At 45.2% G+C, this 25,118-nt stretch overlaps 1 protein-coding gene across 1 annotated transcript in view; it reads right to left on the bottom strand.

Moving 5' to 3' along the window:
* Positions 1 to 14,274, bottom strand: part of LOC138301140 (lysophosphatidic acid receptor 6-like) — a 33,845-nt gene extending 19,571 nt beyond the window's left edge. The window contains exon 1 of the mRNA XM_069241283.1: positions 14,148 to 14,274. The gene's annotated coding sequence lies outside the window, so the exon portion shown is untranslated. The remainder of the gene's footprint in view (positions 1 to 14,147) is intronic.
* Positions 14,275 to 25,118: the final 10,844 nt, after the last annotated feature.

The raw sequence follows: 25,118 nt of genomic DNA, 5'->3' as shown, positions 1-25,118 counted from the left end.
TCTTTAAAAAGCAATAAAGTGTCTTTCAAGCACAGAGTACCTGGTTTCTGGTGGGAAATCTCCTCAGAGGGCCACAGGAGAAGAGATGCGTGGAAAAAGGGGTGTGTGCGTCGATTTCCTCTCAGCACACACAGACTTGCGTCGTTCTTTTCCACGCGGGGAAGTCGGGCGTCGTTTTCCGGCGCGCAGACAGTCTCTTTTTGTGGATCGCGGGGATTACCAGATGTCCCGGGTCTGTGCGTGGATTCTCCTGCTTATTTTCCGGCTGCGCGTCGTTCTGCGGGGCTGCGCGTCGAAATTTTGGTCTCACGCAGGCGTCGCGTCGATTTCTCCTTGGAAGTCGGGCGGCGTTGTCCTTGCGAGGCCGTGCATCAAAGTTTCGCACTCACGGTAGGCGTTGCGTCGATTTCTCCTGGAAAGTCGGGCGGCTTTGTCCTTGCGAGGTTGTGCGTCGAAGTCTCGATCGTCCCGAGGGCGTCGCGTCGATCAGCGTCTGTGTGCGGCGTTTTTCTCGCCGCGAAACAAGCTGTGCGTCGAAATTTTCGGCGCACGGAGCGTCCAAGTGAAAGGAAGAAGTCTTTTTGGTCCTGAGACTTCAAGGAACAGGAGGCAAGCTCTATCCAAGCCCTTGGAGAGCACTTTCACAGCCAGACAAGAGTTCAGCAAGGCAGCAGGGCAACAGCAAGACAGCAATCCTTTGTAGAAAGCAGACAGGTGAGTCCTTTGAGCAGCCAGGCAGTTCTTCTTGGCAGGATGTAGTTTCTGGTTCAGGTTTCTTCTCCAGCAAGTGTCTGATGAGGTAGGGCAGAGGCCCTGTTTTATACTAAGTTGTGCCTTTGAAGTGGGGGTGACTTCAAAGAGTCTCTAAGAAATGCACCAAGTTCCCTTTCAGCTCAATCCTGTCTGCCAGAGTCCCAGTAGTGGGTGTGGCAGTCCTTTGTGTGAGGGCAGGCCCTCCACCCTCCCAGCCCAGGAAGACCCATTCAAAATGCAGATGTATGCAAGTGAGGCTGAGTACCCTGTGTTTGGGGTGTGTCTGAGTGAATGCACAAGGAGCTGTCAACTAAACCTAGCCAGACGTGGATTGAAGGGCACAACAAGATTTTAGTGCAAAGAAATGCTCACTTTCTAAAAGTGGCATTTCTAGAATAGTAATATTAAATCCGACTTCACCAGTCAGCAGGATTTTGTATTACCATTCTGGCCATACTAAATATGACCTTCCTGCTCCTTTCAGATCAGCAGCTGCCACTTCAACAGTGTATGAGGGCAGCCCCAATGTTAGCCTATGAAAGGAGCAGGCCTCACAGTAGTGTAAAAACGAATTTAGGAGTTTCACACTACCAGGACATATAACTACACAGGTACATGTCCTGCCTTTTACCTACACCGCACCCTGCTCTAGGGGTTACCTAGGGCAAAATTAGGGATGACTTATATGTAGTAAAAGGGGAGTTCTAGGCTTGGCAAGTACTTTTAAATGCCAAGTCGAAGTGGCAGTGAAACTGCACACACAGGCCTTGCAATGGCAGGCCTGAGACAGGGTTAAGGGGCAACTGAGGTGGGTGGCACAACCAGTGCTGCAGGCCCACTAGTAGCATTTAATCTACCTGCCCTAGGCACATGTAGTGCACTCTACCAGGGACTTACAAGTAAATTAAATAGTCAATCATGGATAAACCAATCAGTAGTACAATTTACCCAGAGAGCATATGCACTTTAGCACTGGTTAGCAGTGGTAAAGTGCCCAGAGGTCAAAAGCCAACACAACAGGTCAGAAAAAATAGGAGGAAGGAGGCAAAAAGTTTGGGGATGTCCCTGTCAAAAAGCCAGGTCCAACAGCTATCCTTTATGGAATGGGCAACACCACTGAAAATAGATGTTTCTGCATCAATTTCAGCACACAATTCCAAAATTATGGGGCGTTTTCCAGGGATTACTTCCTCCATTTCTGATTTAGTGAGTTTATTTCCAGAAAAAGCCAGGGTAATCACATGAGGTAATACAGCACAACTGGTACTGCATTACCTGTACTTCCAATTTACATGCAAACTCCAGTTTACACCCAAATCAGTATCTGGAGATCACTTATAATGAGGGCCTAAGACATTGGTTGGTTTGATGTGACTATAGGAAACAAATAACTGAACTTCAGGGGGTCCCATCTCCATACCTTACAGGGGGCCTCATTGGTTTTGTTACGCCACTGGATCGAGTAAGGCCTGTATGATAATTGATCAAAGAAAAATGCTTAAAAGATCGAAACTAAAAAATGTCTAATGTGCAGGAGGGCAACCACCTGCTGTAGTTTCTGAGGATCCTTGAGGAGGATAGAGCAAGAAAAGGGAACACAGATAGAAAACAGAGAAATAAATCAATATTCCCAGTATACAGAGCAGCTGTCCCTGGTCCCATAATGTCTAAAGAACTAGCAACAACATTATCCCTGACAGTAGTGTAGCCAGTGTCATCATGGGTCCCAGGGTGGAGATGGGCCACTGGCTGCTGTTTGAGTTATAACATTCAGATGAAATCAGGATTCTGTGGGTCCCTCTGGCCTCTGTGCACTGGTTTCATGCCAATGGAAGCTACTCCCTTCATCCCTCAGAATACACCACAGGTCAGCACACCGCCACCGGTCATGAAAAATTCATCCTCCCTATGGATCTAAACTCTCCATGAAAGACCTTGCCAGGTGACTGTGTGAAAATACAAACTTATATGTCTTGTATTCCACTCTGAATCTTTGAAGGAGAGCCTACAGAAGATGTAAGCCTTTGCCCCGACATACTGCTTGTTATACATAAAGGCCCTCTTTCTAGCTAGGAATGGAGGATGTTGGTCTGCAGTAGTAAAGGTGCTTCTTTCTGATCATTACCCCAGTTTACCTTTAGGTTATCTCCTGCACGCTGCTGACCCTCCAGTCTGCAGATTGCATCACCACCTGCATTGTACCACCAATCTCATCACTGAATTTCTGAGGCCTGTGGTAGGGTCTGTAGGCTTTCCTTATCCACCAGTTTATGTCACTCAGTTGCAAGAATTCAGCTAGCACTTACTCCATAAGACCTGGTATGGTCTCTCGAAATTTCTCCTGGAACACCTTTCAGCCTTAAATCGATGTTCCTCTGAGAATTATCAAGCATCTCAAGCTTCTCATGAAGTTTCAATATGGCTTCCACCACACTCAGGGGCATATTTATACTCCGTTTGCGCCGGAATTGCGTCGTTTTTTTTTACGCAATTTCGACGCAAAACTAACTCCATATTTATACTTTGGCGTTCGGCGCGTCTAGCGCCAAAGTCCATGGAGTTTGCGTCATTTTTTAGCGTGGACACCTACTTTGCGTTAATGAGGTGCAAGGTAGGCGTTCACGTCTAAAAAATCGACTCCGAGGCATGTGCGTCAGATTTATACTCCTGGGCAAAATTCACGCCCGGGAGTGGGCGGGTCAAAAAAAATGACGTACGGCCGCTTTTGCGCCATTTTTTAGCACCTGCAAAAGGCAGACGTTAAGGGACCTGTGGGCTCTGAAGGAGCCCAGAGGTGCCCTCCCATGCCCCCAAGGACCCCCCCTGTCACCCTTGCCCACCCCAGGAGGACACCCAAGGCTGGAGGGACCCATCCCAGGGACATTAAGGTAAGTTCAGGTAAGTAATTATTTTTATTTATTTTTGTGGCATAGTGGGGCCTGATTTGTGCCCCCCTACATGCCACTATGCCCAATGACCATGCCCAGGGGACATAAGTCCCCTGGGCATGGCCATTGGGCAAGGGGGCATGACTCCTGTCTTTGCTAAGACAGGAGTCATTTCTATGGGGGGTTGGGAGTGAAAAAAAATGGCGCAAATCGGGTTGAGGCGAAAAAATTGCCTCAACCTGACTTGCCCCATTTTTTGACGCCCAAGCCCCATATCCCCCTACGCCGGCGCTGCCTGGTGTACGTCGTTTTTTTCCACGCACACCAGGCAGCGCCGGCGGCTAACGCCAGCTAACGTCATTGAATAAATAAGGCGCCCGCATGGCGCTTCAGAATGGCGTTAGCCGGCGCTAATTTTTTTGACGCAAAACTGCGTTAGCGCAGTTTTGCATCAAAAAGTATAAATATGGGCCTCAGTTTGAAAACGGTCATCTGGCTGACATCCTATGCAGACACCCTAACAGCAGATAGCAGTCATCTGGGCAGTGAGCACACAGAGAACAACAGCAAAAGTACATGACATGACATGGACAATTGGCGTACGGGATCACTCATAAACTTTAAGGGTCTGATATATAGGGTAAGAAGACAAAGATAATGGTTACAGTGTAAAGCATGATGGACAAACTTAATGAAAAATGTGTTACGTGAGAGGGGTTGTGGCCTTGCAGGGGGCAAGGCCCTGAGTCTGCCCGTCCATGAGAGACAAGCATTCGCAAAGCCAAGAGGTCTATCCTGGTTTTCATATTGGCTTTGCCAATTTATTTTTTTAACCACACTGCAGAGCATCCCAGTAAAGTTTAAAAATTAAAAAATAAATTCTAGGACAGAATCTTACTTGGATTGGTAACTAAAAAGAAAATAAAACATGTAAAACGTCTTTTTATTTTCTAAGCGAGCAGGTGAGGTCGGAATGGCAGCAACGGGGGCCTCAACAGAGCCTAAGCAATGGTGGGAGAGGCAGGAAATGGGCAAAAGCCGAAGCAACACGGGGAAGGGAGGTGGGCACCTCAGCCAAAGCAAAAAAGGGGAGGGCGGTGAGAAGTGGCATGGAGGGCATGGGTGGAAAGGAACAACACGGAGGGTGAGGGGGGACAATAGGGGAAGCACGCGGGTGAGCACAACAGGCAGGGTGGCAGGAAGAAGCTCTCAGACAACAGATAGGAACACAGAGGGCAAGAGGAGAGAAGTACACGAGGTTTGCAGTTTGGTAATTAATGATCAGGCGCAGAGCCGCTCTATGTACTTGTTAAACCACAGTATGCATTGCAACAAACAACAAATGCGCTGTCTAGTAGGCTCGACCTGATAGGTGATAGTCAGAGGATTCGGCTACGGAGAGCGGGTGAGGCTTCAAACAGACACTACCAGAGCTGCAACTCACGCACCCATCCCCCAAAAACACAAAAAACAAGGACTTTTGATAAAGTCCAGCAGAAGCGGTGGAAGCAGAAATATTGAATGAAAGGTACTAGCCTGAGAAAGAGACATAAAATGAAGTGTTAAGTATGCAAAGGCAAAACTGGAGGCCACAAAAGACATGTTTGTTTTTTCCTGTTGAGGGCATTAAAATGATTTCTAAGAGAATACGGATTTTTCAATTTTTTAGGCGCAGGGAGATTGGGTGATTTGCTCAGAAAGACAGGATGTTATTCTGAAGATGGGATTCACTCTTGACTCCCCAGTTCAAAAGTCGGCAGCTCTAGCCATTGGGCAACTACTTCATCAGATAATACCATGTTTTTATATTCAATTCCATCCCTGCTAAATTAAACATGTTGGGGCTAGCCAACAGCAACATTCCGACCCCAAATCCTAATTTTACACTTGCAACTAGGGCTGGGCGGAATTTGCAGAGTTTCACTCTGCAGAATTCTGCAGAGTTACATAAACATTCTGCGAGATTCCGCAGAGTTCCTTGAGTGAGCGGAATATGGGCGCATCATGCTGCTTGCACTGATTTTTAGTGCAGGGAGCTTGTTACACACTGTAGAATCAGCACGAACTGCACCACAAGACACGCCAGGTGCTGTTTCTTTCTGCCTCTTGAGCGGATTTTCTACTTGAGCACCAGCTCTCTCAACGCGAATGGTTAAAACCTGTTGCGACCGCTCGCATTGAGAAATCTTGCCAGGATGCATTCTAGTACCCGAAAATTGTGCAGGAGAATGCAAATTCTCGCTCGCCTTCGACAACTGGACTTTGGCAAGCCAAGCGCAAGAAAAAACTCTTTCACGGGGTGGTTGACGGAGTTTTGCCAGAACTCCTTACTCAAAGCAGAACTCGATGATGGCAAACTATGAGAACACCCCAGGCAGAGCGGAATTTTTTGCCCACCCCTACCTTAAACGAGCTATATTGCAGAAAAAAACACTTTCAACTTCCTGCTCTCAGTTTCTCTTTCACTTTACATGCTTTTTATTGTCCCTTCCCTGAAGTCTTCAAAATCTGAGAATATGTTTTTATGCTTTAAGTGTCTGCCATTCGTATTTGCTTGTATTACCCATCATCTTACAAGCCCTATTTACAGTGACAACGAGCATTAGAATTGCTATAAAGCTGGCGCTGGTGTGGGATTTAAATGCCTCAATGCCTGATTTAGATATTGGCAGATGAGTTACTCTGTCACGACAGTGATAGATATCCCATCCGCCGAAATCTAAATCCCACAGGATATAATGGGATTTAGATTTAGATTTCGGTGGATGGGATATCCGTCACCGTTGTGACAGAGTAACTCGTCCATCAGTCAGGCCCTAAGTTTCTGATTGCACATGATGCCAATAGGCTTGAAGATTGAAGGGTGGCGATTTCTGTAGTATTGGTGGGCTGCTGTTCATGATGTGTCTAAGAATTATGGTTTTATCCCACATTATTATTTCATGAAAAATAACTCCTTTTTATATTTTACCCACAACGTCCTAATTATCTGAATTTTGTGGAGTCTGTACTCTAATATGCCATTGTAAATTAACCCCAAAATATCTAAAATTGGAATATTCAGGGAACTAAGTAGGTAGTACTACTTGTATTCATGAATGCAATTGTAAATTGGGCTATTCAAATTTACGTTACTCCTTGGAGGGATTTTGTCTATTAAATTACAAATTATTTGTTATATTTAATTATTTCTTTCGTTTAGTCACGTTATAATTCACTGAGGCTTTTCCAACCTACAGACATCTCGTTTGTGTTGCCTGTGGTTCTTTTTCCAATCACATTTTGTGACAAGTCTCAGACCAGGAAATTATGCAATATTGCTTTTTGTAAAACCAAAGTTGAGAAACTGAAGCAAACGCACACATGATCTTTCCTTTGCATCTCTCGATGAAGTTCCTCTTGGTAAAACTTCTCTAAGAACAGCACAGATTTCGTTACTCCACCACAGTGGAAAACACCTGTGGTCGGGGCTGATATTTTGGCAATCTTTAGCAGGATGCCCTTAAAGTGAAAATAGCATTCAATCTGGGCAAACACCTGTTCAAGTGGGTTCTCAGGACCAGTCCCGTCCATGTCATTGTCAACAGCAGTACTATTCATGTATTCATTCTTCACACATTTTATATGATACTTCTGTCAACTAGTTGTGTACCTCAGTACAAAACAGGAACACAAAGAAGTCCAATAAGCCATATAAAAAACAATACACAGATTACACAGCAGGGAACAAATGCAAATCACTTGATTTGAGCATCATAATGGGCAAAGCAATTGATGATGGGCAGGGAAGCCTGAGGCAGTGTTTTGCATACATTATGACAGTGGGGTTCTATAACCTCGAATGGAGTTGTGTCCGTTGGGTGGGTGGAGTGCTACACCCTCATGCGATGTCAAGTGCACATCAAGCGGGTGGGGTGTAGTAGCTTCAGAGTCTTGCATTCATTGTGAGGGTGGAGGGCAACAGCCTGGGGTACACAACAAGTGGGTAGGGTGTTGAAGCTCTTGGTAGAGGCTTGTGTTTGTTGTGAGGCTGGAGTGCAACAGCCTACAGTGGGGTCAAGTGCACAGATGGAGTCTTGTGATCATTGTGAGGAGTGGAGGGCTATAGCCTCAGAGGGAGTCTTGTGATCATGGTGAGGAGTGGAGTGCTGTAGCCTCAGATGGAGTCTTGTGATCATGGTGAAGAGTGGAGTGCTGTAGCCTCAGATGGAGTCTTTAGTTCATCCTGAAGGTAAAGTTACTGAAGCCTCAGGTTGTGTCTTGTTCACTTCAGAAAAGAAGGATTCTCTATCTGATGTGTCATGAACACTATGTTGGGTAGGTTTTGAGGTCTCTGGAGCATCAAGAGAGGTGCATTTTGTGGTAATCGAGATCTCGTGAACATCATGGAGGGTGGGTGCTGTTGTTATTGAGGTCTCAAGAATATTATGGGGGTGGGTTTGTGGTAATCAAGGTCTCATGAACATCATGGGGATGAGTGTTATGGTAATGGAGGTCTCATTAAAATCATAAAAGGTGGCTCTTGTGGTGATCGAGGTTTCAGGAACATCACAAGGGGTGTATGTAACGCCCACTGAAGCCTGGTCCCAACACGGTAGACAAGGGTGCACCTATCTTTAACGTAGCAAGTGGCATGCCAATGTGTGCGGGAGCGAGGAGCCCATGCAGGCTGCTCCCAGCATGGATCACAGAACAGCAATTATCACTGTTTTATTCTTTTTGCAGTTTCATATGAAGACTCTACCGAAAGTATGAGCACCAGTTACATTACACAAGGTCACATTCATGTTTTGTTAGGCACGAGATTAAGTGATTTGCCCCGAATCACAGGAGGCTGAGCTGAGGCCGAAGCTCGAACATGGTTCCCCAGTTTCAAAGTCGGGGTCTCTGACCGGAGCGCCACATTCTCTGCCCTGAGTGCATTAGTCAGTGCAGCAGATGCAATGGCACCTGGACAAGGCTGCACAGTTATCATTAGTGCAGCAGGTGCAGCGCCACTAGGTCGCCTTAGGGGTAATCAGCCCAATAAAGCTTGCTCCCAGCATGGAGCCCAAGGCGCAGCTGTCACTAGTGCTGCAAGTGCAGCGCTACTGGGCTGAAGAGATGTGAGGACCAAGACGCAGGGCACAGCTATCATTAGTGAAGCAGATGCAGGGGATTGAGGAGCACAGGGCAGCATGCACATAGCACAGAGTACAGGGTACAGCTGCCTCTAATGCAGCAAGTGCGGTGTGAAGATGTGCAGGGGGATGAGGCGCTCCATGCAGCCTGATTCTAGCATGTACCACGGGGTGCAGCTAACATTAGTGCATCAAATGCAGTGGTACCAGGGACTAGGGGTGAGAGGAGCGCGCTGCATCCTCCTCCCAGCACAGGGACAGGGCTATCATGAGTGCAGCAGGTGCAGCATCTCTGTTGGCAAAGTGTATGAAGAGCCCATTGCAGCTTGCTTCCAAAACCAAACATTTGGCTGCTGCGTACGATAAACTACATTGTGTATTGGCGCAAATCGTTTTCTGCTTATGGTTAATACAGGTTGTTTTTAGTCTTCTGTTGTCCTCACACCCCCTCAGTCCTCCTATCCCGCCCCCCCCTCCCAACCTCCCTCCCGAAACCAAGAATGCCAAGGCCGGTTTATAAACTTTAAACTAATGTTATTAGAAACATTTACATATTGCCGAGGCCTGTGTAATCCGGTCCTTTCAACTTCTGATGGGGGTGCTTCTATCGTTAGTGCAGCAGTGCCCAGGGGGTGGGTGAAAACTTCTGCAATCCGTTCCTGGCACAGGAGCATAGCACTCATTAATGCGGCAGGTGCAGTAGCACCTGGGACCGGGGTGCGGGGTTCACTGCAGCCTACTCGAGCACAAAGCACAGGGGAGCATCAATTAGAGGCACAGCAGGTACAATAGCGCTGGGGCCCACAGGGGCAAACAGCCCACTGCAAGGTGCTGCCAGCACAGTGACACAGCCATCATTCGTGCAGCAAGGGGAGTGGTACCGGGGCACAGTGGTGTTATGTAATCACTGCAGCCAGTTCCCAACACAGAGGTGTACATATCAGTGACACGGGGGGCCATAGGTTTCAGGAGCCCACAGCTCCCAGCTCCGAGCACAGGGGCACAACTATCATTAGTGCAACAGGTGCAGTGGCACCTGGGCCCATGTGTTTGAGACGCCCACTGCACCTTGTACCCATTGCAGGGGCACAGCTATGCTTAGTGAGCAGGTGCAGTGGCATCAGGGTCTATGGAGCCAACTGCTGCCTGCACCAAGCGTGGGGGCACAGACGTCACTAGTGCAGCAAGTGAAGTGATACCAGGGACACAAAGTGTAAGGAGCGCACTGCAGCCTAGTCCCATCTCCGAGCACCCGGCTCAGCTATTGTTAATGAATCAGCTGCAGTGATACCGGGCCCCGGAGCATGACGAACCCCCCGGAGCCTGCACCCTACAGAGAGCACAGGGCCGAGCTACCAGTAGTGCAGTAGTGAAACAGCACCATTGCCTTGTGAAGTGATAAGCCCTCTGTACTCTGCTCCTAGCATAGAAGCGTCACTATCATCACTGAAACAAGATACGTGGCCCTGGTGTTAAGTGGCGGTAGGTGTCGTGGCACCGCACAAAAAGGCTTACAAGCACACATACAGAATGGCAAACATAACCAAGCACTGGCAAAGCCAATATGTCTGGCATTGGTTACCAACCTTTTGGTTTTGCCAATTAGTTTTTGCTTTATGTTTTTTGTAAAAACGTATTACAAAATCCATTTTTGTTTCAGCAAACATTCTTGTCCATTTTTTTCATCAAAAATCACAGTGGACCACTAGACCGTGGTACTGAAGGGGCCTGATTTTTCTATGTAAGTGCACATTGTGCAAGAGCAGGATGCCATCGCTCACAGTGAAGTTGGCCAGTGGCTGAAGAGGGCTGACCCAATGCTGCATGCTACATGTTGTAGTGAGCAGAAGAAAAATGTCAATGTCACAACAAACCAATGGATGAAAAGAGCTGGAATGCCATCACTCACAGTGAAGTTATCCAATGGCTGAAGTGAGCTGTCTGTAGTGAGTGAAAACAATGAATGACACACAGACTAGTGAATGTAGAGGGCTGGTTGAGAGCCCCTATAAGTTTTACAAATTTCAAAAAGTCTTGGCTAACGCCAGACACACAATCACACTTACGGGTATATTGACTGACAGCACATAAATACAGAAAGATTAACAACCATGCCCACACACGTTCCCATACAGACACACTGAGGTGAAATCTTATAGCACCTGTGCAAAAGGTAAAAAATACAGTGCAAGTAAACACCAATGACAACACAAACAAGATCTGGAATACGCAATGTAAAGGCAGTCTCCTGTTAAAGGGGGCGATCCATTGCCTTTGTCAGTGCTTGCTTTGCCATATCATTTAGTAAGAAACAGAAAGCTGGATTTAACAGGAAATAAGTTTAACTATAAGATGTATCACCGGCTATTTCAAGGCAATGCTTCTAATTATTGTACGAATATCTCTATTGCTAACAGAAAATTTATACTATGCTGTCTCTTTCCATTCAAACTTACTTAGCCACATTGACCTAAACATTACACTTGTTAAAATGTATAAGTTAAATTATATGAAAGGCTGATACTGTCAAGTGTTCCGAAGAGACTTCAGGAAAGACAGGGGAAGGGTCAAACAGGGAACTGCTTCAAACGAAAATTGATCTGATCTACGAAGGATGCATTATCTGATATTTTTCCATTCAGCCGAGCTTAGTTTGGATTTCACGCAGCAAATAATTACCGATTTATTTCCTTCCGTTGCAATGCTTACTTCATCTTGGCTAGAAAAGGTAAGTAAAAATACAGCAATACTATCTTCTTAATGTCACATGAATCTTTACAAAAGTTTTGCTTTAAAATCTTTCAGTCGTTGTGCGGTTTCTGATAAAGAAATCAAATGTTACTTCTGCATCACCAGAAAAGATGACTATATCTTTATGAACACTCAGCACATTACGATGTCACCTTAATATCTGTGATCACCAGGGACTTCCCTGTTCTTTTAATACAAATAACTATCTTGAGTGAAGAAATGGGTATGCAGCTGACAACAGACGCTGGGAACATCAGCCTGCCTGGGCATGAATCTAAGGGCAGAACACAAACAAAAGTTCAGAAACTATTTCGAACCCATCTTAAGAATATTAGCATTCTCAGAATTGGAGCTAAGCAAGCCATTGACCAGAAAACGTACAACGGGTTCCTACCAGGAAGGGCCACTAACTACACAACGGCTTTGTATAATATAAAACTGCAAGACAGGTTAGGAAACAGAGCAGGAGAGACCAGCAGCTAATTCTAGGGCTGTTCTAGTAAACACCATGTGGGGGACACACGTTATGCCACCATCAAGCACCACTGAGCTAAACCTCAACGCATCACCAGGAAGGGCCAGCAAACATACCTTGATGAGTGAGAAAACTATAAGGGCCAGGGAAGCCACTAGAAAATGTAACCAAACTTCACCAGAGGGCACCAATAAACAAATATGGGGCACCAAACACCACAAGTAAAGACCAGTAAACAAGATATGTAGGAACCAGCAAACCCAACAAACAGAGGCCAGTAATCTCCACAGAAGGGACCAGCAAACAATATCATAAGAGATCACCAAATGTTTCAATGATAGAGTATCAAAATCACTGGAAGCTCAAATGTCCAGAAGGAGGGACTAGCAGACACCATATAAAGAATAAATAAATACCAACAAATGGGACCTGAACACACCACGGAACAGACAATCAAGCATCAATAGGTCACTTTAATGAACCAGTAAGCAGCCCAAAAGGGGGGAGGGAAGGTCACAAACACAATTAGAACGGACCAGCAACCACCACCACCTAGAAAGAGCAAATGTCATTGGTGGAGGCAGCCAATATAGGATAGAAAACAACCAGTGGCAGCTGACAAACACAACCAGGAAGTGTCAGTGAACACCACCACAGGGTACCTTAAAACACCCCCAGTTGGGGCTTCCAAATATCTCAAGGTATGAGCCACAAAGTTTACATGGAGATATCTACACAGACCAACGGGGGATTAGCAAACATCACTGGCAGGAATTATTAAGCACTAGCAGTAGGGACCAGCTAACACAACCATAAGAATATATAATACTAAAGGCAACTTGAATATGAAAAGTGCCATACCGCCAACAATGTAACAGTGTGTTGCCCCATAGCGTAATCTCAATTAATGCTGGAAGAAGAGTTAGGAGCACTTGAATAGCTTTTCAGTCATTCCTCTATAATTGAGTGATTGACCAGTGTATATTAATTGATTAGTCATTCAATACTCCAACCAAACATGTTTCGATATAAAACAAGAGCATTGACTATTAACGCTTCTGTTTACCCATGGGTTACCATGCCCGTTTTCAACAAACTGGCGTAAACTGATCATAAAGAAAACCAACATGGGGCAAGTTAGTAAGAATATTTCATGTTGTTGAACATACAAAATACTATGCTTGACTTCTAATCGGTAAAAGGATTCCATGTTTAAGCTGCGAAGTCCTGAAGAAGCAATAAGATTATTGTGAAACACCTGTTGACAATAAGAAGGTCTTATGAAGAGCGATGTAATTTCATAAGAAACAGAAGTGTTAATAAATAAAATACTGAATACTTAATTGAAGTATATATAAAGATTGCAAATCTTTTGAAGTACCCCTAACCCACAATCCAACAACCAGGACACTCAGTGAAAACCCAGCACCAGCAAACACCACTAGAAGTTCAATCGCCCTCCCCTAGGATGGGATGAACAAACATCAAACTATGTCAGGAGAGGACAGCAAACACCACCAGAATGTTTTTATGTATGTGGCATTTGTATAGTGTCTAGCTAGCCAAAAATCAGCAGAGCGATATAATACCGTCAAAGTTAAAGATACAGTCAATAAGTGATTGAAGAAGAAGCTGAATTCTCAAAGTGGAGGTGGAAAGTTATTGCATCGACATTTACTATTCTTTAAAGAGGTGTGTCTTCAGCTTTTTCCTAAACTGGAGTTGGGTTGGTCCGAAATGGAGCAGAAAAGACTAATAAACACCACCAACAGCAACCAGGAGCACTATCAAAAGTGAAACCAAACCACCATCAGGAATGACCATGAGAAGAGCTAGCAACCAGCATGAGTAGTGTGGGCTACCGGAAGGAACCAGATAAAAATGGGTGTGCAAACTGCACCTGGAGAGACCTGTAACCACCCCAGAGACCAACAAACAGCAGGAGTTGGACCAACGGATTTGATCATTTGAAGTTTTAGCTCTTGAAATATCTAAAAATAATGACTAATTATGACAACAACAAAAACAAGAATAATAGTAACAATAATACATGGGCTGGGAATTTACATTTTATTGGTATTTTAAAATGTATTCCTTCATCTGTGTTTATGCACCTTTTTTTAAAAAAAAAGCCTTTATTTGAAAAGGAGACAGAAATACCTGAGTAAACCTTAGTGCATCCGTGACAGTTGCTTGGCGAACAGCTGTGCTCATCAGACAGCATCCGGTCGACTGCTTCAGTGAGACCACGGCAGTGTTGTAATATTCCACAGAGGTTCCTCTTTCACTCCTCGGTGGTACCTCTTTTCTTGGAGACATCACATCCTGGCACCTTCTGAACTGTGCAGCGCAATAATGTAATTTCACACAGTAAGTATTGAAGCTGCCCTGATGGGAAGAGAGAATGATGGCCGGGCGCCACATCCAAGACACAGGAAGCGTTGACTCACGTACAGACTGTCACGTCGAGTAGGCATTTCCTCTAAGTTTATTGAAAACAACACATTACTTTCCATTTGTACCTACGGCACGTCGAATTTTGTGCGTAATAATGGTGGAATGCACTGTTGATATTTTGGTAGGGTGTCTGGGTGTGCATTACAAAGAAAGAGGCAAAATGACGTCATCTTGATTACGATACTGAAAACGTGACTAGAATTGCCTTGTTAACTTATACTCGCCTGTCAGAGCCGTTTTACAGCACGAGGAACATGGGTACTAAAATCAAACTTTTGGTTATGCGCAGGGGTGCAGGGCGGGCCAACTTCTTGTTCCAGGGTGAATGATTCCACTAAATCTGCATACCATAACAATGATACAAAATACAACTTTTCTTTGAGACATTTGCTACTAAGTTATCATAAATAAAAGGCTCTTGATAGGGTCCGAATTTCAAACAAAACTTATGGTGAGATATTTAGACGTTGGGCCAGTTATGTGCCAGTTCTGCTTGTTGCCGGTTAGCAGACTATGCCAACACGTAATTTACCACTAAACCACAGCTAAGATTATGGTATCTGTGCGTTCAGCTTTTTGTTGAACAAAATTAAATGATGAAGTTAAAAGATAAAAATTGAGAAAGTCAAGAAACTTTAGACGACTAGAGCTAAAAAATTGACAAGTTTACAGTTCATCTGTGAATCACCCGGATTAAAACTCGCTATTAGGGCTTCCCTGCAGGACCGAATGCGTCTTTTGTTAAAGCACTTCTCGAGGGTTTGCAGCCTGAGGTTACTCAGCCAGGGACAAATGCGGACAATGCGAATGAGACCTTCCTCGCGGCTGTTACAATGCCTGCATGACGTTGAACCAGGATGCTTCCATGCTGGTATATTGGCCAGGGTTGGTATGTTGCCCAGACGTAAAGCCGTAAACTACGCTTTATGCACCGCAAAAACGGAGTTGAAAAATAGATGGAAGGAACCAATGTGGAATAACGTTTTAGAACCATCCAAGCGTGGGAGCGGGCACTAAATTTGGTTTTGTCTTCAGTGGCCTTGTTGGTTCCCTTTTTGAAAGCTTCGTATGGCACACCAGCCTCCCATAGATCTTTCAAAAAACACGATTGATGGAAACGTACAAATATTTGAAGTGCTGGTCAAAATCAAAACTCTTTATTCGGTATGAAAATTATCAACCATAAAAATAAATAAATAACACATCACAAAAATTACTACCAAAATACAATTGTGCAGCTATCCTGCACAATAAATACTTTTAAACAAAGTTTAAAAAGAAATTCATTAAACCAATTTATATACCACCTCATGTCATACTAAACATTTGAACACTTATAAAAATTACATTCCAAATTTCGTTAAGAAGATAATATTTCTATCAGATTAAAAATATAAAATAATCTAAAAATACTCTAGATTGTTCCTCCAGGTTAACCGCTCCCTTAAGAAAGTATCTCACCCCCCGTCACACCTACAAATCTGAAGCCATACGCAGCCACGGAAAAGCTGGACGATATTGCACAAAACCCCTAGACCTCAATAGGGGGAATAAATAACATCTCCTGAAGGAGCATAAAAGTCGCAGAACAAAGTAAACTGAATTAAAGTCTGCAGAGACACACCATCACAAGGGCATGGTTTTATAGATTTTTCATCAAACTGACCTAACGGAAAACACAGATTACTTCTCCCATTTCTTATCTACAAGAGATAGGCCTCAAGACCCAACGCCATCTTTAACATTATAAAATCCCTTACTGATTTTTTCCTTAGTTCCTCCTCCTCCCTCTTACCCCACAAAATTTTGAAGAAATTTTCCTTAGCCAACCGTTTGTCAAAACGCGTTAGACCCTCTGGAGCCTCCAACATATCCTGCTGCCCTAGAGCAAAGGCTACTTTTCTTATATACATCAACTAGGGAATATCATTCATATGATCACATGCCATGCAATCCCGTAGGACCTCTCTATTAAAAGAGGCAAACTCATTTGTCCAAATAGAGATCCATAACATGAAAGGAGCAATCTTGATGGTATCTTCTATAAAATCAAGATCCAATTAAGCATGCAGACAAATGGCAGAGGTAGTTTGACCAACTCCTAACAGCCTTCTGCAGAAGCGATTTTCCTCTATCGCAGGGGCCCTATTTTCCATATAACCCCAAAGTGGAGCCCCATACAGCAAGACTGGGAGACATTTGCGCCTATAAACTTCAAGCAAGGGCTTAATAGGTTTGTTTCCAACCCTTGCGGCAAACTCAAATGTAGCACCAACTGTTGCATTAAAAAGCACCCCTCTTCTGGAAATACAAGTTTTCCAGGTACCCTTGTTATCAAAATTAACCCCTAAATTGGTGAATTCCTGAACCTTGCCGATTACTTGCTCATTTATCATCAGCCCGCCCCCCCACCTTGCTCATTGGTTTCCCATACACCATATTGTATGATTTATTGCAGTTTATCTCTGGTCTAAAGCTGACATAAAATTTTCATAAGCTTTAACCGCCTCACGAAGGCCATTCATAGTGCGGGCCATGAGCACTGTATCATCCGCATAAATCAATACCGGGACACTTCCCATTAATTTTGGGAGCATCCTTACATCGTTCAACTAAAAAGTCAAACAACCCATTTTTGTACAGAAGAAAACGGGTATGAGCCAGTACACACCCCTGGCACACACCCCTATTAAGCTCAAAAGCATCTGAGCATTCTCCATTTATCCCAACCCTCACGTTTGAATTAGTTCCTAAGTGGAGGTACCGAAGCAGCTCCACAATTTGGGGATCCATACCCAACCGAATTAACCTCTCCCACAGCTTACTCCGATTGACCTTATCAAAGGCACAACTAAGATCCATAAATGCAAGGTATAGAGTGCCCTTCTTGGCTTGTGTGTATTTCCCATTCATCATCAGCAGGTTTAAACACTGTTCCTGGGTACCAAGCCCTTCCCTAAAACCGTATTGCACCCTGCTCAAAATTGCTTTTTCAGCCAACCATACCTCAATGCGCCCTAAGTTAATCCGGCCCAAAATTTTGGCTGAAGAATCAAGTAGAGAAATTGGGCGATAAGATTTGGGATCATTCCGATCCCCCTTTTTATACACAGGAATAATACAAGCCGATCTCCAAGTGACAGGAATTCCCACACTAACAGCTGCATTGAGGACTTTGAGCAATATTGGCGCCCATAGCTGGGGACAAGATTTATAGAGATCCATTGGGATTGTATTCGTACCCGGAGCTTTATTGCTAGCACTGCTATGGAGTGCCTCCCTTACCTCTTGTAGTGTAAACCTGATAGCTAAATTGGGATGATCATCATATTGTTTAACCACTTTATCTCCTAGAAAACTCCCCTGAAAGATTCTACAGAAATTACTCACCTAAGCCTCGGGGCAATATTACAACCCAGGCCCTCAGAAGTTTCTGATTCAATAAGTCCCCTGTTTACAACCTTCCAAAACAGGCCAGGATTCTTATGATCTACTGCACGTTCCAACTCCTCCCAAGGTAGCTCCTTGAGCTTAAGCTTTCTTGCCCTCAGGACAATTTTATACTGGGCCCTCGCATTTCTAACATGTGCCTTGTCTCTAGGGTACTCATTTAGGCCCATATTTATACTTTTTGACGCTAAACTGCGCTAACGCAGTTTAGCGTCAAAAAGTTTTGCGCCGTCTAACGCCATTCTGAAGCGCCATGCGGGCGCCGTATTTATGGAATGGCGTTAGACGGCGCAATCAGACCGGCGCTGCCTGGTTTGCGTGGGAAAAAACCACGTAGACCAGACAGCGCCGGCGTAGGGGGAAAATGGCGCATGGGCGTCTTAAAATGGGGCAAGTCAGGTTACGTCGAAAAAATCGTCTTAACCCGACTTGCGCCATTTTTTAACGACGCCCATCCCCCATCAACATGACTCCTATCATTGTAAAGATAGGAGTCATGCCCCCTTGCCCAATGGCCATGCCCAGGGGACTTCTGTCCCCTGGGCATGGTCATTGGGCATAGTGGCATGTAGGGGGGCACAAATAAGGCCCCCCTATGCCACCAAAAAAAAATATAAAAAATAAAAAATTATACTTACCTGAACTTACCTGAATGTCCCTGGGGTGGGTCCCTCCATCCTTTGGTGTCCTCCTGGGGTGGGCAAGGGTGGCAGGGGGGGTCCCTGGGGGCATGGGAGGGCACCTGTGGGCTCATTTTGAGCCCACAGGCCCCTTAACGCCTGCCCTGAGCAGGCGTTAAAAAGTGGCGCAAATGCGCCGTTTTTTGCCACGCCAACTCCCGGGCGTCTCTTTTGCCCGGGAGTATAAATACCACGTAAAGGCCTGGGAGTCATTTTTTAGACGGGAACGCCTCCCTTGCATATCATTAACGCAAGGAAGGGGTTCACGCTAAAAAATGACGCACATTCCGGGAACTTTGGCGCTATTCGCCTCTAACGCCATAGTATAAATATGGCGTTAGTTGGCGTTAGTTTTGCGTCGAAATTGCGTCAAAAAAAACGACGCAATTTCGGCGCAAACGGAGTATAAATATGGCCCTTAAGGACTTCCTCAGAGATTTCTTAGCCTCATAACAGGGCTTACTAAACCATCCACCCTTATACATACGGGAGGACTGAGCAGCAACAAACAAGCAATCTTTAACAGCTATGTTCACTCTAAACATAGCATCCATAACTTCCCCTGGGCTGGGAGTTTCTGCCGGAAGTATACCTGTGAATAGATTTAGTTGGGCACCCACCACCCTTTCTACTACTTGCTGGATATTTACCTGTCTCCAACCAAGTCTCCTACCCTGATATTTTGTCCTCACCGAAACTGGCCCTCCCCATCCTGGTTTGCATAAAACCTCTGGAAAATTGAAGCAAGCTGTGAGGGGGTTATGGTCACTAAAGTGCTTCTCTACCACCTCCCCATTCATAACCACATTTTTTAAAGATGGGGACACAAAAATATAATCAATTGTTGTACAAGCCCCTCTACCTACAAAAGTTGGGACCAGGTGTGTACCCACAGCTGCAATATCGCAAATGTTCAGAAGACCCAAACTCCGTAGGCCCTTAATCAGGTCCCTACCCCTAGGGTCCTGTGAACCCTCAGCTAAGTATACCTCGTAATCCAACTCAAAATGGTTCACCACTGTACTATGCCGCCCTATCTTGGCATTAAAATCTCCTGACACAACAGCAAAAAATTACATCCCAGCCTCCTCCAGTCTGCATTTCAGGATCTGGAGAACTGAGAAAAGAACCCTAATTTAACACCCGGAGTCCCAAACAACGTTGTAAAAGTTTACCAACAGGACATTAAATTTGTTAGGAAAGACTACCCAAACAATCAATATACCCTGGTGGTTACAGTTAATATGGTACACTCTTGCTGCTTTAGAGAAGCGAATTAGAGTAACTAAACCCCCTTTAGGGTGACCTCCTTGCAGCCAAACGGCCGGGACTGCAAATCTATGATAGCAATCCCAAGCAGCCTGCCCATCCGACCAGGTTTCTTAAAGTAGTATAAAATCATTCTGAGCCAGACAACTTATCCATTCTTGATCAAATAACTTAGGGCCAGATGTAGGTAGGTGGCAAATTGCGAGTTGTAATTTGCGAGTCCGAGCAACTCGCAAATTGCAACTCGCAATTTGCTATGCAGAAAGGTGTCTCAGACACCTTCTGCAACTCGCAATGGGGTCGCAAAGACCCACCTCATTAATATTAATGAGGTGTGTCGCAGTTTGCGACCCCATTGCGAGTATGGGCACTCACGGGGATGGTGGCCTGCTGGAGACAGCAGACCACCATGTCCGTGACTGCTTTTTAATAAAGCAGTTTTTTTGTTTTCTATCTGCAGCCCGTTTTCCTTAAAGGAAAACGAGCTGCATTTAGAAAAAATAACTGAAACCTTTTGTTTCGGTATTTTTCAGAGCAGGCAGACCACTACCTGCTCTGAAAATAGTTTTTGTGATCATTCACAAAGGGGAAGGGGTCCCATGGGGACCCCTTCCCGTTTGCAAATGAGTTACCATCCACTTCAAGTGGATGGTAACTGCAAGTTCATTTGCGACTGCTTTCGCGGTCGCAAATGAACTTGCATAGCGTTGCGAGTCGCAAATAGGAAGGGAACACCCCTTCCTATTTGCGAGTCGGAAACGCATTTTGCGAGTCGGATCCGACTCGCAAAATGCATTTCTGCATTGCGGAGAGGCTTTTGCGCCTCGCAAACTCCGTTTTTCGTCGTTTGCGAGTCGCAAAACCCTTGCTACATCTGGCCCTTAGTGTCATACCCTGCAACATTCCATGAAATAAGACAGCACTTTGTGATCTTTACGCCCTGGTCACCCATGTTCAGAATAGCATTTTGGGGGTTCTATCGTGTCCTCTGTAGATCTCCCTGCATAGCGTCAATCCACCCCCTCCAAATCTGGAATGCTAATCGCATCATTCCTCAAACTAGTTAGCTGTGCGGCACCCTGGCCATGATGGAAATTCCTAGGATTCCCAAGTGAAGACTCAGCAGACTGCCAAGTATGATTATAAAAGAAACCCAAGGGGACCATACCAATCTTTCCCTTCCTCAGGGAAGCCAGGCTATGTGTTGAAAGGAGCTGCTGGGCCAGACCTGGGTATCTGCAATTTATAATAATACAATCCCCGTTTCCCACTTTTTCTCAAGGCCCAACCCAATCAATTCTTTTAACAAACAGAATGTCCTTAACGTCCTTACAAGAAAAGACACAGTTTTTACTCAGCCAATGGGCAGTCTTATTTTTTAATTGGTCCGTAGATTCACTAGTACCAGGAACAAGAGCAGGAACGTCTGTCAGCACCACCTTGTAAGGGGCACAAGCCGGGGGGAGCTCCAAGCAAACAAAAGGGGAACTTTTCTTTGAGTGCAGATCTTGTACTCTACCATTTAGTTGAGACTCCCTCTCATTCTCCACCGGCCTAGTGCCGGATTGTCTACCAGCTCTTAGCCTGTTATTTCCCCTTACGCCTGTCGATAGTTCGGTTGGGGCAGCCAGGGCAGCCTCCACGCAAATTCCAAGGGCCCCTGAATTTGAAGAATTTGTAGGTCTTTCAGTGTCCTGGGGTAACCTTCACATTGGAACGTCCCCTCGTATTTTTGGTTCTGACGACCAAGGCCACCCTCTTCTGCAACTGGGCGGTTTCCTCTCCAGTCCACACAGCCGGGAAACTGCCTTTTCAAGCACCTGCAATTTCACCAAAACCAGGGCCAAACTAACCTCGATCATCTCCTTAAACTTCATCAGTAATTTATCAGCACCATAACCCCAGGTCTGACTGAGGCCAGAATGATCCATCAAGCCCATTAAATTCAAATTTGCTGACAGAGGTGGTTTTAATTTAATCCCGGCTTTCTTCAAGGCCTTTTTCTTTTTCAAGGGAGGACGACTTCTGTCCATGGGGGAAACCATCTGTTTTCTTTCACTAATGACCGAGCTGACAAAAATCTCTGGAATGCACTTCTTAGTTTAAAGAAGACATTTATTATTATTCCACCACGAGGTTCCCTAAAAAAATGAAGGAGATTAGTAGGTCGAAGGCACACGTTTAAAAATAGTCACAGTAATGAAAGGAAAATATATCAAAGTGATTCTCAATTGCAATGTACACAGCAAATATATGTGATTGTATTATAGCATAATTGCAAAGCAAAGGATAAAGTAAAAATTCATCACTGTAGGGCCTGCCAAGCTCTTCATCTTTCTCATGCCAGCAAGAAGACAACCCCTGTTCAACTGCGAGAAAGAGATATCCACCCTCACAGGACAAGTGTCTGTGTCAGGCATTCGACATCTAATCCTGACCGAGTTCTTGGAAATTCCCTCACTACCGAGCAGGGTCACCTCTTTTATAGTTTAAACAGTCATGGAAAGAGCCTTCTGAAAGGCCCTTCCCTCTCAGATGGAAATATTCAAACATGCTGGCTACTGTAGGTCAGAGTTGGAAGAAAAATGTTGAAAATTGGCCAATCTTTCAAGGCTCCCCTTCCAAGGCCAACCTGTTCCCTGCACTGGAGAAAAACAAAAAATAAGTGCTCTCTTATCAAGAACTGTTCGTGTTCGGTGAGAGAAAATACGAGAAACACAAGCTTAGTTTACCATATAGAAAAACACAGCTCATCTGCAATGTCTCAACTGCAATGTCTAACGCCACGACAAAGCCAATAGGCAGCTAAACTGAATACAAAATGTAATCTGCAACTGGTGAACACTGAACAACTAATATGCACAGTGGTGAAACACAAAGTCAGTGGTCAAACCGTCTCTTACTTTTCCTTAAAGTCCCAGTCAAACCATTTGCCCCTATTTCTGCTAGCAGCGAGATTTCAGAAGCAGCTCCTTGCTCTCTCCGTAAGGGACCAACCTCATCATCCAATTGACCCAGAGCCTCATTTTCTAAAGAAAATTGCCGCCAGTCACCTTTTTCCAAAGAAAGCCTCCTCTCCACCCAAGTCAATCTCCTTGGTGACTACCCCAACAGCTCTAGCGAGAAAGGAGTCCAGTGTTGTATTTTCACTTCCCTTCCCTCCTCCACTCTGCTCCCCAGTTTGTAGGGCCCTTCTCCTGCCCATCTTCACAATGTCCCAGGGAGGGCTTCTCTAAAAAATCGTCAGGTCAGCTAGATCCACAAGTGAAGGTTAAAAATAGTAATTTCTCACAGGGGAGGGAGTCAGAGAACAATAATGCTTAGGACAAAAGTCTTTAAATGTCTATAAATATGTTAAAATGTGGCATTGTCCCAAACTCAAGAGATATTGGGCGAGCATCTTAGACGATATTGACAAAGTGTTTCAGACCCAGCATCCTAGGTTTCCATCGTATATACTGTTGGGCCTACCCAACCCCCCTCACTTTCCCTCTACGATCCCTAAAGGGGCGACAGATGGCGCTGGCTCTCAATGCGGCAGTACAGTCGATACTAGCTTTATGGGGGACGGACAGGGTACCGACGTATGTGACCTGGCTTCAGAAGCTGTGGTTTATTCTTGCAATGGAGAAGCTAACCCTGATTTCTCAACGGAGAGTGGGTGACATAGGTACGTTATGGAAGCCGTTTCTTCAGATCCTATCAACAGAGTTTACAGAGCTAAAATGCCCGGCTTATTTGAGGGTTCTGGGGTTGACACGTGCTTCTTAGAAGATGTTTGGCCTGCTGGGTAGGGGGGACCTGCGATGACGTTGCTGTGAGAGGACGGGGAGAGGGTTGGGGGAGATGAGGGACATAGCTGTATGGGGGAAGTACAGTTCTTGTATTGTTAATTATTTATATGTTTTGTTTCTTATGTACAAAGCGCAAAGGTCATTGGATCTTTGTTTTAACCCACCTTGCTCTTCTGAATGTTAGGAGGCGGACGAAAGGGGAGATTTCTCTTGGCGATAAGACAGTGATCATGTGCATGCTCTCTTGTGTGTCAGATTGAGATGTTCTAACTAGGTGGGCAAATTGCTGGCGACTAGAACAATGTGCTTCGTACTTTATATGTTAAAACCAATAAACAGATTTGATCCATAAATATGTTAAAATGATAAATCAGTGTCAGGAACACTTACCCACTGTGCAGGGATTCAGAGGGGTGGCCCAGCCCGGCCTCTCACGGTCGATGACGGGCGAAGGACGGGCCCGGGCGCAGCTCGCGCACGGCCAGCGCAGTGGTCTGCAGCCCAGCGCTTAATAGCGCACTATAGTGGTTGGCTCTGCCCCCTCCTCAATACTTCCTGGGACACGGAGTACCGGTCACAGAGTCCGTTCTCCTGAAGCTGTGCGTCCCGCGCAGCGGTCTGCAGCCCAGCGCTTAATAGCGCACAATAGTGGTTAGCTCCGCCTTCTCCTTAATACTTCCTGGGACACGGAGTCCCGGTCACGGAGTCCGTTCTCCTGAAGCCGCGCGTCATTTTAGAGTGCTGTCCAGAGGGTGCTATTCAAAACGTCTTCGGCATGACTGATCTTGTATCAGGTTTAGCTGAAGCTCTCCTGGCCAGGCCTTGCCAAATTCTAGGCAAAGTTGAGCAGGATATATATGTCGGGGTAGATTGAAAACTCATCTGAAAGTATTAATCTGGATGTTGTCTATTGTCTGGGTGCCCAGACCGCGCATGGCTGTGCTGGCATAGGTGAGTGTAGGCAATAATTAGTAACTTTGAAGCCATAACTGTTAAGAGCGGATGTAGGAGTGTTCATCTAATTTCCCAGCCAAGGTGATAAAAGCATGTATTAAAGCAGCACCCTTCCTCTCGCTGTATTGTTTCTGCTGCATGAAAGTTCCTCACACGTCAAAATACATGCCTAGATAATTGTAGTGTGGTACAGATTCCAGCTGGATATCATTTAACACCATTTTCAGGGCACATTTCAATCGTTTGCCCACTATCATTATTTGGTTTTAGTTGCGTTAATCTCCAAATGATTGGATCTTGCATAGTTGGCAAGTGCATTCAGTAGTCTATGTAGGCCAACCTTGGTTTGGCTAAATAGCACATTGTAATCTGCAAATGACAAGTGGGTGAGGAGAAACAGACCAAAGCAAGGTGGGTGAGAGCTTTCTTCATCCAAGATGGGTGTAAGGTCTGCCATAAAAAGGTTGAATAAACAAGGGGCTAGCACACAACCCTGATTTAAACCTAGATGCATTGGAATCTTCAGT

Source organism: Pleurodeles waltl, chromosome 6 (genome assembly GCF_031143425.1).
Source record: "Pleurodeles waltl isolate 20211129_DDA chromosome 6, aPleWal1.hap1.20221129, whole genome shotgun sequence".
Lineage (NCBI taxonomy): Eukaryota > Metazoa > Chordata > Amphibia > Caudata > Salamandridae > Pleurodeles > Pleurodeles waltl.
This window is presented reverse-complemented; position numbering and strand designations above follow the sequence as displayed.